Raw genomic sequence first — 13527 nt, 5'->3', positions numbered from 1 at the left:
AATTTCCTGCAACTCCAAGGGTTTCACTCCGGAGACAAGGATCTGCTTCCTCCGCTCCGGCGTAGTTCCCTCGAAATCTCCCTTTCCCATTGTAGCGAGCCCAACGCCTAGCTCAGGAATAAAAAGACCTGGGTTCGCCTTTCCCTAAAGGGAAGGTCCTGATCTTTGTTCCCCACGTCGTTAAAACACCAGAGGCTTTAATGGGGTTTCTGGAAGCGCGTTCACAGTAGAATTGGGAATCGGTTTAGCCGGCGGTAAACCTAGCCGCGTTCAGACCGCTTTGCCCCTAGGAAACGTGCGCCTTAATGGATTCTAATCTCCCATCCATCTCTGATTCACCCAAGGGTGTTCCAAACAGAGTTTGGTCACAAGCACACATTGCACAAAGGCCATTTGTTTGGAGGTGTAAGCGCCATTCATTTCCATGAGATTTCCTTCCGAGTAAAGTCAAGATAATATCGCTTCTCCAGAGGCCTAACGCTGGTCAGAATCTTCACGTGTGTGGATTCCTCAATGGCAAATCCAGAAAACGCCTGTCGTGCGTAAGAGGACGCGCTGGATTGAATAAGGGCTGCGTGGCCGTTTCCGACTTTCATTAAGGACAGTCACACGTGCACACGGACAATGGGAGGAAAGGCATTTAGAGCAGCGTCACGTGTGAAAGTGCATATGACTGAATAATTCCTACAGGATTCCCCCCACACACACCCTTCTTTCAGTTTATAAACAGTTTTAGATTTGGAATCCTCCGGGAATTTATTCTAACCCTGAGGCAGGGTGAGATAATGTGTTTATAGTGCTTAAGGCGAACCAATTTGCTTTCTCGCTGCTCCAGGATTCGAACTCGCTTCTCTCCCCCCAAAAGACGCCTCTCTATTCAGGCTGTTCGCCGACAGGCGCAACCTTCCTTCACATAACCGGCAGAACCGACTTATTTTTCACAAGCGAGGCCCTGAGCTTTTCGTAGCCTCTGACGCCTAACTCCGAAAAGTCAAACTGAAAATGGCTCGTTTTCACTGAAACACACTTTCCAGGCGAATTGCTGCACCGAATGAAATGTAAAATGTGAATGCGCAAGCGGGTGTTAGGAAAGACGCGTGTCACCCCGCTCAGGGGCCAGCTAGGCTCCGAGAGCAAACATTGGATGCTTCCTTACTGCGCGACTCGTGTGTGTGAATCGTCTGAGGGCTTTCCAAGGCGGTCGCAAAATAGCTCGGATGTGTTTTAGTTTGCGAAACAGCTGCAGGCCAGTTTTCACAAGTGACGTTTAAATGGGAATGTATTCAGTCATTCACTGAATTCCTCGTTTTGTCATTCGCCTCGAATAAACCCAGGACCGGCTTTGAGGTTGAGAAACGGCTCTTTCCAGCATTGGCCCGGTTCAGAAAAGATGAGAGAGGAACCCCCATAACGTGTGAAAACGTCTTTTAGCGAGGGACGCTTTTTGCTCGAGTTTATACCTTCCCTTGTCGTTCGCCAGAAAGACTTCCAATTGCCTTTGGGTTTTTGTCATATATAATGTGTGTGTGTGTGTTCCAAAAGGGAGAAAGCCTATTTATCTGGAGAATCTGATTTGCTTGGGATTGGGCTTAAAAAAAGATTTACCCATGGTAAATCAAAGGCGAATTCCTCTCAGTACCGCTTCAATTCGTATCTGTAAAGACTCAACTTTCTCCCCTGCCTGAAGAAAATCATGTAGCCTTATTTCCATGAAAACAGCCAATCAGCAAAGTTCCCTTTATCCGTTATTTTATTTTCGGTGTGTGCGTGTGTTTTAACCAGCCTTTATACAGGTCTTTCGTGGTCCAAACTATTCAGGCGCTGTCCCTTGTTGTCTGGCTTACAACAACCCCAAAAGGTAGGCCAGTATAATAAGGTTCCGTTTGACCAGAGAATGCAGATCTAGGGGAATCCTCGACTGGCCCTTTGAGTCGGAAGTTTCTCCCCGCCTTCACTTCGCCCGCCCACCCCATTTGCTCCTCCCACCGTCGAATTTCCGATTGTAAGCCCTCGCGGGGCAGAGACCCGATTCTGATTTTGCTTCTAAATCAAGTTATTTATACTCGCGCCGCTGTGCAAAAGCGCCCTATTTTATGAGCGTGGTGAATGCAGCGAGGAATGGTAATGATTAAGGAATAAGAAGACTGCTAAGAATTTATTAGGAAAAAGAGGGAAAACTCCGTCTAACAGCGTGCCTTCTTCTCTGGCCGACCTTCTGTTTCCTTCTGACACCTCTTTCTCTTTGCCCAGAAAGGAGAGAAAGGGAAGGAGGGAGGGGGAATAAAAAAAATAAACCCTCTCTCGGACATGTTCCCAGTTTGCACGCGCGCCCGGCCGTCCCCCCCCCTCCCTCCTCCCCGCCTTGTTTGGTGTCTGTAACCTGCACTCTAAAGGGTTAACAGCTCTTTGTTCGCCTTAATTTTAATCCGCGCCTGGGTCGCCAGCTCACGTTGTTCGGATCTGCTAGAGAGAAAGCGTTAACTATTATCTGCTTCTAGCTTGACCATCTGCTGTTGTAGAAAATTCAAAACCCTGGAGATCTACTTATATCCACATCGTAAACGAGAAAAGATGTTTTAATTAAGGGAAATCAGGTTAACTTAGCTCTAATTTACAAGCCGCCTGCCTAATGAATTGTCTGCGCAGTTCCCTCTTTGTAGAGAGTAAATCTGAGGATCTTTTTCCTCTGCAGTTCAGACACTAATTAAGTAACCAAGATTTTAGTAGCAACCCGACTTTTTCTCCTCTAATAGTTTTTACCTAAAGCCAGGCTGGTCATTGCTTATACAAATTGCCAATTAAATTTGATTGATATAATGAAATTGGATTTTATTTTCACTTACCTTATCCCTCACACTGTCTTGCTGTTCTCACCCCCCACGCCATCGCCCCCTCCCCCAGTTGCACACACGCGCACCCGTGCCTCCCTCGCCCAGGAAAACAGCATTTCTCTCCCCGCACCAAACCTCTTTTTATATCTTAGCCCAGCACAAAAAGTTGCCAACTTAAGTTTTTGTTGCAATAAAGCCAACATTTCTATCAGTGCGTGGGAGTTCGTGCGTGCACATATATATATATTTCTCTCTTACATCTTTTAAAACATATTTATCCTGGTTTTCTAAAAGCTGTACTTTCTTTTTTTTTAAATTATTTTTTTTTTTAAATCATCTTGTTTTGAAGTTAGCAGCAAAAAGGAGAGATCTAAAGGAACCGTTCTGGAAAGATATTAACAGTTTCCAAAATCTATATCGCTGCTTAATTAAATATGTTATCCTGTTTATAGGATCTGTGGCTAATTATTTAGAGTCATTTAATCTACTCAATTTGCACGTTAATTAAACATCACTGGGTTGGAATAGAGAAAGGGAGCGCGCGGGAGCGGCGATGCTTTGAGGGGGTGCAGCGCCCCCTAGAGGCTGAGCGCGCGTCCTGCGGCTCCAGCATCCACAATTTCCAAACTTTGCTCTCACGCGCACAACGCGGATTTCATTTTATTTATTTATTTTGTCCCCTAGATGAGCGGGAGCGAGAATTATACAGAGTTTGAAAGTCTGCTCTTCAGTAGATTTGAAATTAAACTGCGAAAAAATGAGTGTATTTTAATAGTAGGCAATACATCTTAAACACCTCATAGGAAGAAAACGTGGAGATGGGCATTAATAATAATAATAATAATGATGATGATGATGATGATGATGATGATGATGATGAATATGGTCTCAAGCACAGGATTAGGAGGAGAATAGAGATTGGCCTAAATGACCTCCCTGCTTTTTTCCTTCCACCCCCCCGCGCCCCCCCCCCCGAATTTCTAAACCCCAGAAGGTTCAACACTGAAAGTACTTGGAGTACTTCGGAGTAAGTTCTGCTGAATTTAGTATTTTTAAAAAATTACTTACATTTATTTGTACTGTATTCCTCCAACGAGCTCTATGTGGTTTCTGTAGTTCTCGCCCTGCTGCATTTTAACCTCACAACAACCCTGTGAGGTAGGTTAGGCCGGGAGACAATGACTGGCCCCCAAAGTCACCCAGTGAGCTTCATGGCTGAGTGGGGATTCGAACCCTGATCTCTCAGGTCCTAGTCCAACACTCTAATCATTACACCACATTGGCTCAGTAGGACTTATTTCTGAGCAAGCTTAGCTAGGACTGCAGGGTAACTTGTTTCAAGTTGGCACACAAAAAAATTAAAGTCATAGATATATTCGTTTGGCCTCACTTGGGGGGGGGGTGAAGCAAAGATATTTCTTGCTGCTTCCTTGACCAAGGCTACACATGTCTACCCACTTAGATGAGGACTAAATGCATTTGACAAAATAAATTCAGACCTATGATGAACTGCTGGTCTGGCTCAGTCTAATGCAGGGGTCAGCAAACTTTTTCAGCAGGGGGCCAGTCCACTGTCCCACAGACCTTGTGGGGGGCCAGACTATATTTTTTGGGGGGGAATGAATGAATTCCTATGCCCCACAATCACCCAGAGATGCATTTTAAATAAAAGCACACATTCTACTCATGTAAAGACATGCTGATTCCTGGACCGTCCATGGGCCGGATTTAGAAGGCAATTGGGCCAGATCCGGCCCCCAGGCTTTAGTTTGCCTACCCCCTTTCTTTTCCTTTTCCTCCTGCGATGAGGCTACATTTTAATATTTTAATGTTCCATTATTTTAATGTATTTTATTTTTGTTTTTAAGTTGTAACCATTCATCTTGTTTTTATTATTGCTTGTAAGCCGCTCTGAGCCCGGCCTTGGCTGGGGAGGGCGGGGTATAAATAAAAAATTATTATTATTATTATTACCCATGGTCTAATGTCATGTCCTCAATGTGCTGGATTAAACCTTTGCTCAGTCTAGTCCAGTTCTGGATGTCCAAGATCTCAGGTACAGAGAGGTATTTGCAAGAAAACCTATCCTTTAATTCTGGGATTGCGGAACATGTGGCTCTCCAAGTGATTCCATGGTCTCCCTAAGGAGATTCTGTGATTCCCATCATCTCCCATTAGCATGGCCAATAGTCAGGAATAATGGGAACTGTAGTTCAGTCACATCTGGGGGGGGGGCACAGCTCCCCCATTATCTAGAGATGCTGTGCGTTGATCCCAGGACTAAATGTACACAGCCTATGTTCTTTGCCTTTGAAATATAAATGTTAGCATTTTTCATTAGATTTCTTTTGCAGAGTACCTGCAGTTGCAAACAACCAACTTCCTGGAGCAGAATAGAGCCTGCAAGAGGCAAAGTGTAAACCAGGGAAGCACAATGTTCCTTGCTTCAGGCACTGAATTAGTATCTGTCTTGAAAACGCACAGGCACACACCCCTTTGGAAACAGGAGAGAGCACCCAGCAGTAATCAAATTCGAAGTGTAGAGTGGTACTCTGAACATGCCTACTAAATGAAATTCCAGTTTGTCACTGACCTAGTTAGAACTATGGCAGCACCTCCTGGATCTGACCAAAAAGTCCATCTAGTTCAGCATCAAGCCAGCCAACATTTATTATTTTGATTATGGTGCATCGGATATTAATTCTTATATTTTTGTAACACTCCCTGAAACCACTGGGCAATAACTACGTTTCCATAGTGTTGGTTAAAGCCCTAAATGGCCTTGGCCCAGTATACCTGAAGGAGCATCTCCACCCCCATCGTTCTACCTGGACACTGAGGTCCAGCGCCAAGGGCCTTCTGGCAGTTCCCTCACTGCGAGAAATGAGGTTACAGGGAACCAGGCAGAGGGCCTTCTCAGTGGTGGCACCCACCCTGTGGAATGCCCTCCCATTAGATGACAAGGAAATAAATAACTCTCTGACTTTTAGAAGACATCTGAAGGCAGCCCTGTTTAGGGAAGTTTTTAATGACTGGTGTTTTAATGTATTTTTAATCTTTTGTTGGAAGCTCCCTAGAGTGGCTGGGGAAACCCAGCCAGATGGGTGGGGTAGAAATAAATTATTATTATTATTTGTTGTTTAGTCATGTCCGACTCTTCGTGACCCCCTGGACCAGAGCACGCCAGGCACTCCTGTCTTCCACTGCCTCCCGCAGTTTGGTCAGACTCATGTTTGTAGCTTCGAGAACACTGTCCAACCATCTGGTCCTGTGTTGTCCCCTTCTCCTTGTTCCCAGCATCAGGGTCTTTTCCAGGGAGTCTTCTCTTCTCATGAGGTGGCCAAAGTATTGGAGCCTCAGCTTCAGGATCTGTCCTTCCAGTGAGCACTCAGGGCTGATTTCCTTCAGAATGGAGAGGTTGTTGTTGTTGTTACTACTACTACTACTACTACTACTACTACTACTACTACTACTTGTAGGCTTTTCATTGGGGCATCAGGTTGAGCACTGTGAGAACAGGATCAGTAGCGTAGCGTGGGGGTGCAGGGGGGGCCGGCCGCACCGGGCGCAACATCTGGGGGTTAGGGTTAGGGGGCACAAATCCACGGGTTAGAGGGCACAAATTACTTGCCTTGCCCCGGGTGCTGACAACCCACGCTATGCCACTGAACAGGATGCTGGCCTAGATGGGCCATTGGACTGAACCACCAAGCTTGTCCTATGTGCTTAATTTTTCTACGCCCAGAGGATGTCAGCCTGGGTCTGGGCTGTCCCGCTGCGGAGAGGAAGTGTAATATAACTGAATGTTGCAACAAACTTTTTTTAAAAAAGCTCACATGATGAGGAAAAGGGTTTTAGCTTTGTGCTCTAGCTGACATGCTTGTTTTCTGTGTGCAGCCATTTATGTTATTTTATTGTTTGGAATGGAGAAGCATTAGGTCCAGTCGCTTTCTGAACGGGTCCAGCCCAGCCCCCACCTCCATAAGAAAGGGAGGCACCCAAGATGGCTGGCAGGGCATGTCCTTCCTTCGCGTGCAGAAGGTCCCAGGCTCCATCTGTTGACTCCCCTTTGCAAGTTAGCAGACAGCTTGGGAGCTGGCTTCATTCTGCACACTTGGTTGTATGAATACTTAACCTCAAGGCAACCCCACAGAGACTCCAAGTGTGGAAAATACAAAAGCCGAGCTTATTTTAAGAAACACATACTGGATAGCAAAGAGTTCCCCGCTCTTGCTAACGAAGTTGGAGATGCTTGCTCTTTGTCATCTGCTAGAGAGAGACCAAAGGAAGATGGCTCCTCTCTGCTCTGCTTCAGATGTCAGAGAAGAAGAGAATTGTGGGGAGCAGGAAGGGAGACCCAGAGAATCGGGGGCCCATAACCTGTTGATTACTTTGCAGAGTTAGCACCCAGCTTGGACGCTGGCTGTATGCTGAATAACTTGGTGAAGGGCCCCATTTTAAGTCTTGATGGAGACATACAGTCCACACATTGAAAGAACTGAGGGGCTCCTTTATGCTTCCTTCTGCCCAAGAGTCTTTGGGAACTGTAGTTTGCTGGGAGTTGTCAGGCAACCCTCGTTTCCCTCGCAGCGCTACGATTCCCAGAGCAGTTTTAAAAAACCCTCCCTCTGGGAATGGTAGCTCTGTGAGAGGCAGAGGGCTTCTCTTAGCAACTCTCAAGCGTCTGTAACAGACTGCAGTTCCCAGGCGGACGCCGCAGCTGCTTAAAATGCTACGATGCCGTTTTAAATGTATGGTGCAGATGCGTCCTCAGAAAAAGCAGCCGTTCTGAAGCAAGATGCAGAGGCCTCAGTGTGTATGTGTTAGCAAGCATCAAGAGGTGTGTGTGTAATGATGGCCTCATCTGAACTTTACATTCGGAGCAGTATCAGATCACTTTGAACAATCATGTCTCCCCTCCCCCCGCCCCCCCAAAAGAATCCTGGGATCTGCAGTTCATTGGGGGTGCCAAGATGTGTTAAGAGACCCCTAGGTAAAGGTAAAGGGACCCCTGACCATTAGGTCCAGTCGTGACCGACTCTGGGGTTGCAGCACTCATCTCGCTTTATTGGCCGAGGGAGCCGGCATCCAGCTTCCGGGTCATGTGGCCAGCATGACTAAGCCGCTTCTGGCGAACCAGAGCAGCGCATGGAAACACCGTTTACCTTCCCACCGGAGTGGTGCCTATTTATCTACTTGCACTTTGACGTGCTTTCGAACTGCTAGGTTGGCAGGAGCAGGGACCGAGCAACGGGAGCTCACCCCGTCGCGGGGATTCGAACCGCCGACCTTCTGATTGGCAAGTCCTAGGCTCTGTGGTTTAACTCACACTGTCTCCCCTCCCCCCTGCCCCCCAAAAGAATCCTGGGACCTGTAGTTCATTGGGGGTGCCAAGAGGTGTTAAGAGACCCCTATTCCTATTTAATTCATTTAATTCAATGCAGTGCAATGGCAGAGCATGTAGAAGGCCCTGCTCATACAGGAAGCATTCTGCATACAGTCCAGCTTCCAAGCTGTGGTGCTTTTTCTGCAAAGTAACCTGCGTGATCCACAGTTAGAAGGATAGCAGGAGACGGCAAAGGCTTTTCTCTGCCTGAGGAAACTCTGGAGAGCTGCTGCCAGTCTGAAGAGGCCGGACCTGCTAGAAGGCAGCTTGCTCTGTCTGGGCTGCACATGGGTCCAGAGCGCCCAGAGGCTTAGGCCCCCTGCCTTGCCTGCAGAAGGCCCCAGCTTCAGTCCTCAGTGAAAACGACTGGACCTCAGGTGCTGAAGGAAGGCCTCAGCGCCCCCACAAAGGCTGGGAAGCAGGCAGCTAAGCTCACAAAACAAAGGGGGACTTGGGCAAATACTCTGATGGTATTTAAGGCACAGGATGGAGCCCAAATTGATTTCCTGGCCTTTTGGGGGGGGGGGCAGAGAAGCTTTCTTTTTCAACAATTCCCCTGAACCGTCTAATAATTTCACACCATTCCTGGAAAATGGCCTCCCCCTTGTGCTATCTTTGAATTTTGGGGTGCAAAATTTGATATTGCAAAGGGTTTGGTGCTCACCCCTTCATTTGAACTATAACAACTGCTTTCCAAACAGTTTCAATAAGCTGAAATTCCTCAGAAGTTTTCCGGGGGTGGGGGGGTAGGGGGAGAAAGTGTTGGAGAATCTCACTCACTCACTTGCCCGCAAGGATATTTTGCAGAAAAGCCCTTCCAGTTTCTCACTGCCTTCTCCTTGAATGACCACCTTGCAATTGCCTTGTTGATTTGGCCATATTTAGGTTTTGGTTCGTGGATGAAACGTCATTTGTTGGTTGTTAGTGCTAGTTTATTAATGCTTATGAGCTGTGATGGCACATCACATAATAATAATAATAATAATAATAATAATAATAATAATAATAATATCTTTATTGTCATTGCCCCCTCTCAGGGACAACGAACATGCTAGCGTGATGATGTTCACATTGCACATGTACATTTTAGATGACTGTGAATAGTATGATGAAAATTATTGGGGGTTTTCCCCGACAATCTGTCTTGAAGGACATTGTTAGGGGCTAGCCCAGGTATCCCCCAAGCCCCTAATATTTTGTAGCCAGCCCTAGATCTCCTTCCCTCTTTACAAACACGGTGGTGTCTCTTTGTTTCAAAGAAACTTTCCTAACAAGGTAGCTTTCACATTTCTCTTTAGAAGTAGGTCACATCCACACCAAACCACTTTGAGGATTTTTTTTCCCTCCTGCAAGCAAGCGGTATATAAATTTTATGAAATAAAATAAATACATCCATTTAAAGCTTTGGCTTCTCCTAACGAATCCTGAGAACTGTAGTTTGTTGAGGGTGCTGGGAATAATAGTTCTGTGAGGGGGGAAACTACAGTTCCCATGATCATTTCTGCTTTAAATGCACGGGTGCAAGATGTGATCATGGCTTAGAGGCTCAGAGGCTTAGAAACCTGCAAGTGTGTTCTGCCCTCGGCCCTCCAGATGTTTTGGCCTACAACTCCCATGATCCCTAGCTAACAGGACCAGTGGTCAGGGATGATGGGAACTGTAGTCCAAAACATCTGGAGGGCCGAAGGAGGTTGGGGGTGCCTGATCCAATGGCTGCAGGGCACCCTGAGCTCCAGATCTGGAAGAGAGGGGTCTGTATGTCTCCGAACCTTGCATGAATAAGCTCTCTTCCTGCAGAAGACTTTTTCCTGGCCAGGAAATGCTGAACCACACAGGGCTGGATTTTGGTTTGATGAGGCCCTAAGCTACTGACAGTAATGGGCCCCTTTCTATGTCCAGCTGTCCTTTGTCAACAACAAATGGTCACTGTTTTTTGTGCTGAATATATACTATGTGGTAATTTATGGACCTAATCTAAAGTCATTTGTGCATGTTCCCATGCAGAATGTAGGCACCCTATATATAGAAATGAGCAAACCAGTGATATTTGAGGGAGCAGGCCTTCAGGCGGGGCCCATGACTTACATCATAGGAGCCGACACAACACAAAACGCGGCTGTTGTATGTAGGTTTTATTTTACAGTGGTACCTCGGGTTACAGATGCTTCAGGTTACAGACTCCACTAACGCAGAAATAGTACCTCGGGTTAAGAACTTTGCTTCAGGATGAGAACAGAAATCGTGTGGTGGCAGCAGGAGGCCCCATTAGCTAAAGTGGTACCTCAGGTTAAGAACAGTTTCAGGTTAAGAATGGACCTCCAGAACGCATTAAGTTCTTAACCCAAGGTACCACTGTATTACTTTTTTATCTTATATTTTGGAAATGCACATCCAGGTTTTTCCCCCATTAATTATTTTGGTGGCCCCAAGAGTGTGACGGGCCCTAAGCTATAGCTTGTTTAGCTTATACGTAAATCCGGCACGGCTCTGATCCTTGCATGAATCATCTCTCTTCCTACAGGAGACTTTTTCCTGGCCAGGAAAGGCTCACCCACATGCATCTTAAAGAATCGAACAGGCCGAGCGCCATCCCCATCGAGCTTGGGGGGGGCTATTATTTGGAGAGGAAATAAGTGATGCCTCTCTGCTCTAGAGAGGGTCCCTGCAACCTGGGGGTGGGGGACCTCGGGGCAGTGGGGGTGGGGGGGTTATGAAAAGGGACCCTCCCCAGAGTCTCTCTCTCTCTCTCTCTCTCTCTCCCAGGCTGAGTGGCCTCTGAGTTACATACAGCAAAGGCCAATGAAATTGACGAGGCGGGGTGGGGGTGGGGGCGGGCTGCGACTCCTGTCCCTCCCCCCGCCACCTCCTTTTGTTTTCTTTTATTCCAGGGAACATGTTCGGTAATAAAAGGGAGGGGGGGAACCTGTCCGCCCCCGGCCTGATTAACTGATAAATGATAAAGCCTCCTCTCCTAATTGTTTTTCTCTATAGCCCCCTTCTCTCCCCCCCCCCGTGGTCTCCTTTCACTCCCATCTGTCTCTCTCTCTGCCTCCGCTGCCTCTTTGTCCTCCGATCTCTCCAGGGACACGTCCACCGCGCCCGGCCCGCGGCTGTCGCCGGCCCGGCCCCCCTTCCTCTCCATTAACCCATCGGCACGAGCCGCCGGCCACAAAAGACCCGCGAGCCGAGAGCGCACCGCCGCCGCGGCTCGCATCCCTCCGTCGCTCGTGGGGAAAGGGACGGCCGCTTCTCGCCAAAGCCCCCCAGCCCCAGAGCAGGCACCTTAACCGGAGCCCCCCCCCCCCAAATAGAGGATTTGTTTATTTATTAAAAAGTCGCATTATAGGTTTTGTTTTAATGGGGGGGGTAAGAACATCACCCCCGCCTCGTTTACTCCGAAGCAGGTTCCATTGAAGTGAATGGGGCTCCTTCTCAGGAAAGCGTCTAGAGTTCACCCCACTCCACCTCTAGGGTGTGTTTACTCTGAAGTAGGTCTCATTGAAGTGAATGGGGCTTCTTCTCAGGAAAGCCCCATCTAGAATTCGCCCCACCTCTGTTGTTTAATCGTTTAGACGTGTCTGACTCTTCGTGACCCCATGGACCAGAGCACGCCAGGCACTCCTGTCTTCCACCATCTCCCGCAGTTTGGTCAAACTCATGCTGGTAGCTTCAAGAACACTGTCCCACCATCTCTTCCTCCGTAGTTCCCTTCTCCTTGGGCCCTCCATCTTTCCCAACATCAGGGTCTTTTCCAGGGAGTCTTCTCTTCTCATGAGGTGGCCAAAGTATTGGAGCCTCAGCTTCAGGATCTGTCCTTCCAGTGAGCACTCAGGGCTGATCTCCTTCAGAATGGAGACGTTTGATCTTCTTGCAGTCCATGGAACTCTCAAGAGTCTCCTCCAGACCATAATTCAAAAGCATCAATTCTTCAGCGATCAGCCTTCTTTATGGTCCAGCTCTCACTTCCATACATCACCACTGGGGAAACTGTCTCCATTTCTTCCACTTCAATTTGTCAGGAGGTGATGGGACCAGTGGCCATGATCTTAGTTTTTTTTTGATGTTGAACTTCAGACCATATTTTGCGCTCTCCTCTTTCACCCTCATTAAAAGGTTCTTTAATTCCTCCTCACTTTTTGCTATCAAGGTTGTGTCATCTGCATATCTGAGGTTGTTGATATTTCTTCCGGCAATCTCAGAGTTTGCCCCACCTCTAGGGTGTGTTTACATTGAAGTGAATGGGGCTCCTCAGGAAAGCCCCGTCTAGAGTTCCCACCAAGGCTCTCCCCCCCACACCTGTAGGGTGTGTTTCTTCTGAAGTAGGTCCTGCTGAGGATGGTGTTTGCTTATTTATTTTTATTGCGTTTAATACCTCACCTTCTTTGCCAAGGAGCTCAAAGTGGCCTACTCTAGTCTCCCTGCTTCCAAGGTCACCCAGTGAGTTTCATGGCTGAGGATTTGAGCCTCAGTCTCTCCCAGGTCCCATTCTGTTACTCTAACCACTGCACCACACTGCCACAACAGGCTCCCCCTTCCAATTTTAAGTGGGTATAGGATTGCAGCCTGATCCTCCCCAACATGCTAGATTTCTGTGTGCAGATTCTCATATGTTTTCATTTTGATTTGGGGATCCGGTGTCAATATCTTTCGTGTGCACAAGTGCCATGAATCTAGGAGGTGTCCTTAAACAAGCCCCATTGTCTCAGCCTCAGTCTCCGCCCCATTCTTCTGCGATTTGCTGATGCTAATAATACTGACCTGCCTTCCAAAGTTATAAGGCTGAGAACAAGAAAAAACGGTTGTGGAAGAAAAAACAATTGTGGAACATTTTGAGGACTCCTGAGGGCTGCCACCCCTGCCTGAGCTTTGAGGACTGGCTAGGAAGCAAAGTTCAGTGGGCCTTGCTTCTGAGTAGACAGTCATAGGATTACACTGCACTGCCACACTCCTGTGCATGCTTACTCGGGAGGAAGTACCGTTAAACTCCATAGGGCTTCCCTCGGAATTAAACACTAACAGGATCAGACTTTATGGCTGTGATCCTGGGCACATTTGCTTGGGAATCAATCTTACTGAAATGAGTAGGATTTTTTACTTTTAGTTGGCATGAATGGACTACAAATCTCTTTTCTCTTCTCTTCTCTTCTCTTCTCTTCTCTTCGTATTTTACCAAGGCACTTACTTGTAAGTAAGGTGTTGCAAAGAAGAGGATTGCAGCCTTCTAGTCCTAACTTGGATGCATTTACTAGGAGATGGAAGGTCTATGATGTTCAGTGGGGCTTTACTCACTGGGAAGCCACCAAGCCCTGT

General features: G+C 47.4%; 1 protein-coding gene across 2 annotated transcripts in view; it reads left to right on the top strand.

Annotated features, from left to right (window-relative positions):
• The window catches only part of MICALL2 (MICAL like 2), a 462536-nt gene that overhangs the window by 419558 nt on the left and 29451 nt on the right, over positions 1-13527 (top strand). The gene's annotated exons all lie outside the window — the stretch shown is intronic.

This window comes from Podarcis gaigeae (genome assembly GCF_964106915.1).
Source record: "Podarcis gaigeae genome assembly, chromosome: 14".
Taxonomy (NCBI): Eukaryota; Metazoa; Chordata; class Lepidosauria; order Squamata; family Lacertidae; genus Podarcis; species Podarcis gaigeae.
This window is presented reverse-complemented; position numbering and strand designations above follow the sequence as displayed.